The sequence below is a fragment of the Macrobrachium nipponense genome, chromosome 27 (assembly GCF_015104395.2).
Source record: "Macrobrachium nipponense isolate FS-2020 chromosome 27, ASM1510439v2, whole genome shotgun sequence".
Lineage (NCBI taxonomy): Eukaryota > Metazoa > Arthropoda > Malacostraca > Decapoda > Palaemonidae > Macrobrachium > Macrobrachium nipponense.
In genome coordinates, this window is record NC_087216.1 from 59,237,801 (window position 1) to 59,242,800 (window position 5,000).

Here is a 5,000-nt window from a genome sequence, read left to right on the forward strand (position 1 = left end):
CTTTCTTCAGCCGACAACTCTGATGGACAAAATCTGCAGACTATAAATCCAAAAGGGCTCCAAAGGAAAATCAGGCTGCTGAGAGAGACAAGTTACACAAAAATGTGGTAAATGAACAAATATGAGAGACCAGACATTAATCCCGTTGCACCTGAATTTAGGAAACGCCAGCAGAAAGGTGAAATAAATTTACCCTTATAAAATTTATGCAAGACTCCTTCTCCATGAATAACTTTAATTTAATTCAGTCCTTTCTTTGATAATTTCATTTCGTTGACAAAATTTCTGTCATATTTTCATGTGACCGAAACCTTTTGCTACAACTTCTTATTGATTTATTACTACAACAGGCCGTGATTTTAATTCATATTATATTCAAAGTCAATTCGTGGGACACACATTGCGCTGCCAATCTTACACGATCGTTTTATGACCGAAATTCCAGCACTGGACAATGTTCGCTCTTGAATTGCTGCTCGTTTTACGTTTCGGTCTCGGGGAAGTTCTTTACGACCGCCATTATTATGTCATAAAGTCGTTATTTATTTCGGAACAGGTAATGAACGAGAGCAGTTGGCCATTATTCCCGTGAGCCCAGCGCCGGACGTAAATTCCCGAGAGGTATACTATAGCAGATTCACATCAGCTGTGCATCTGATGTCTAGGCCATTCCCGTACGACGCTCCTGATTGGCTGTTGATAAAGCCAATCACAAGGCTGGAAACTCTCAGTCTCTCTCGAGAGAGTTCGCACAGGCAGGTTGTATGTTCCACATCTCCTGAGGGATACTTTTGAAAGATGTATCCCTCAGGAGTGGTGAAACATACATCCTGCCTATGTGAACTCTAGAGAGAGACTTTGAGTTTTCATGTCTGTGACTGGCTTATCAGCAGCCAATCAGGAGCGTCGTAAGGGACAGGCCTAAACTTCAGATGCACGGCTGATGTAAATCTACTATATTACTGCACCAGGCCCGGTTAGGTTAGGTTAGGTTGTGCTAGGTTAAGTCAGTTAGAAAATTATCTACTTAGTCACTTGGGTGTGGGGAAACATAATGAGACTATTTTCAAGAATATTCTATGGTTAGTTTGAAAAAGACGGCGCCCCTCTTTTTTCATGGAGGTTCTCAGTGCTAGATTGCTGTTCGGGAATATGGCGCCGGGACTTTGTATGGAGAAGCAAGGGAATTTTGCTGTTAAACCAAATCAGCTTTTAACCTTGATGATGGAGTGGAGGCGCCGACCGTCAAACGTGATCTGGCCTTTTTTATCGGACACAAAGGACCAATTTTATTGGATGGGTTTACTGAAGGTATTATGAAATGTTTGTATGACAAAAAGAATTACATGATATCTGTCAGTTTGTTCACAATATTAACACCGGTTTTCATGAAGTATTTTTTTTTTTTTTTTACAATATTTTAAGTGTTTTTAGAACTCAATTTATTTGCAATATTAACAAGGTGAATGCGAAAAATAGTTGCCAGCGTGACATGATATAGAGGGAATCGCATAAGGTATTTGAAGGTATTTTCCCTCTGAATTAGTTATGGAAGAGAAAGGGGCATTCCACGGCAGATTGACCTCAACCTTCATTATTCCAGACGTCAATTCTCACTACTGGAGTCTTCCACAATTCAGCCTTAATGATTTACCAATACACACTTTTCAACTGTGACGTCACTAGCAAAAGAATACCAATAAGCACTCGTCTCATTCTTTTTTTATTACCGTAAGATATAAGTTATTACAAAATTTTATTAATTACACAATATTCAGCAACTCGAAAACTTATTTTTAGTTTTTCAGCGTCTATGTTACTTCTTTGTCATTCATGAATGTCATTTAAACCCAGAATATCGCTCAGGGTAAACAATCTCTCTCTCTCTCTCTCTCTCTCTCTCTCTCTCTCTCTCTTTTCACTCAGCATGAAAAACATTCCCACTCAACAGCGCTCGGTTTTGGAAGCCTTTCACTAGATTCAAAGTACATTATTGTCATCCCTTGTGGTAATTGTAAGTCATTTTCTTCATTTTAGAGAAACAACTGACGCAAGCATTGCTCAATGTTTGAAGCTAATGCTAGTTACGATTTTAACAGAGAGAGAGAGAGAGAGAGAGAGAGAGAGAGAGAGAGAGAGTGTGTGTGTTTGTGTGTGTGTGCGTGTGTGTGTGGTTGTTAACCCGTTTTCACCTGCGTTCAGCATCACAGTCAATGTAAATTCTATATTCGCCGAGGAAGCATATTATAATGGAGACTAATAAACGTCACACTTCTTTACTGGCCACTCTCCAAATACTTAGAAATTCCATCACTGTGTTTTCTAAGGAGGTCATTTTATGATCCGTCTGTTTATTGGTCTCGTATCTCATAAGTATCACAGTCCCATACAATTTTAATGAAGCCTGATACGGAAAACAATAAGGTTTGGAATGTCTAAAGTCATTCCCATAGACTTTAGCTCGGATAAGTACGTGAGGATTAATTTTAAAATGTATTACATAACAATGTAATGAATGATATATTATACAACAATACAAAGGATTACATGGAGAGTATTGTTAGTGAATTATGTGATGACAGAGGCATATAAAAAAATGAAAATACCTCAAAATAACTGACAGCCCTATATATTGATAGCCATACTCCTTCTACATATTTTTTCTTCTCGTTCTCCATCTTCTTCCTCTCTCTCTCTCTCTCTCTCTCTCTCTCTCTTTATTTTGATTCGCTAAAAATTAATGGACACGAAATATTACCAATTAAATCTGTAACCTTTTTTTTAACTTCAGATATGTTATTCATTTTATTTTAGGTCCCATGGGAACTTTATTTTTTTTTACAAATAGATTTACATCTTAGAAAGTTTTTTTTTTTTTAAATTATGATTTCCTTAGACAAACTGACTGTAAATTTTAGAAGTAAGATGAAAGATTGTAACTGAATATACTAAGAATATACTAAGTATTCATTTTAGATATTTATATGTGAATATCTTTCATATTCTTCAGATGTAAAGAAGTTGAGGGAAATTTTCACAATACAAAATGTATCTGTATTTATTTACTTATATAAGGGTTTCTCTTCTGAACCTGATTTATCTGATTTTATCGTTTAACGTGCGTTGATAATTGCAAGAAGCATTATTACAACATGAGATGGGAAAATAACATATAGTTAAGTCATTTCAAACGTTAAAAAACTATCCATAAGTGTGAATGCAAATTACGTATATGTATACTTCCGTGAATGCAATTACACCCAATGGAGGCTTACTATACGTCTTCAGTTATCATCTACATCAGTTGATACTCCTCTTGATATTCAGTTTAAATAATCTTCCCCCCTTTCTCCCCAGCGGTTAATACATTTATATCTTTAATAATTATCTACTATGTCAAATCATCCTCTTCGCGATGAGTCATGACCGTTGACTTTGTCAGGAGAGGAGACAATCATCACTTGTGACACCAATGTCACTCCAGTTCATCATGGTGTCAAGGTCCCTATTTCCATAACTGACGACATCTCACGACGCCTTGAGTCTGTCTGTCTCTCGTCAATCACAGACAAGGATTCATTAATGGAAGATCCTCATCGGCTCCAACCAACTGATCTGGGAACGCTTCCTTATTGGCTATGAATGCATGATGCGACGTCGTAAGGCACAGCGCTAATATGACATCAAGTAACAATAATGTGTACCTTTTTATTTCGCCTCTGGTACGTGATTGCGAGAGGATGCTTTAAATGTAGTAAAAATGCAGTGGCAAAAACCCTAAAATCTGAAGAAAGCATAAAAAATCAGGTAAATACTCAAACTAAGGTTGTGTAATGAGTGAGGGTCACTGTAATTTATAGCAAAATTGTAGATGTATTTGAAGAGATGAAAGTTTCGTTTTGAAATCCAGTACCCTCTGAAAAACAGAAAGATAGTTTTCGAAACTTCATTGAAAAACTGTATTCCCCATTTCTAGGTAAATCATACAGTACATGTGTTTGTGTGTGTGTGTGTGTGTGAGCGTCATTTTACAACCCATTAAAAAAAATGCTAATTATTTTCAGGCATCGGAAAGGAGAACGTAAGGGTTTGTAACATTCAGGATGTAGATTCACTTAATCCTCTCTCTCTCTCTCTCTTGCTCATGTACATACGCACACACACACGTACACTAACGCAGTCTGTCGCTAATGAAATATGTCTGTGCATATAATACTTCTGGATACGCCCACCAGTTCTTGTTGACATGCGTCTCTGTTTGTGCAAAGAGTAAGAAACACTTAGATAATTATTTCTAATTTTTTAATGCAAATATCTGACCATTACTGCACGGTGGAATATGCATGGAATACCTCGCCTCCAACTGAAGTGGCCTCCAGGAATACTTGGAAATGGAGTGTACTTGGCTGACGTTATGCAGGAAAAAATGGCTTCATTAGTATGCATCTCCGCAATTTAGTTTTCCTTTTATCCAACAATTTCTTAAATGAGAACTTTTTAGGGAAACGCGTTCAGGAAACTAACCTTTTTATAGTTAGGATTTTTTCAAGTGTTTTCTTTCATTCTACTGGAATTCATTCTTGCAAATGTAGGTGTGGTCAGTGGAGGTGTAATGTGAATAAACAATTATCTAAAAACAGTCTTGTGATTCTTGTGCTACTTCAGATAGTTCTGCACATTGAAAATAACACTGGCATGCTCACAAGCTCTGCGTAGGAGCTTGAGATTTGTAATATGCGTAAAGTTGTTACAGGATGCGTCCAAAAGGATGAAATGAATTTGTTCAAACGATCACATTAATCTTCTATTGAGATACCGAATGAAAGTCAGACCTGAGATAATGACTTTACTAAAGCCAAACTCAACTAGTGTCAACCATTTCCCCCAACCTTGAAACTACTTTTCCTTCCTCCAAGAAATGAAAAACAAATGCAAGTTACTTTTCTAATGCATACCCAAACCATAATAAAATTACATGATTGCTTCAATTCTTCTGAAGT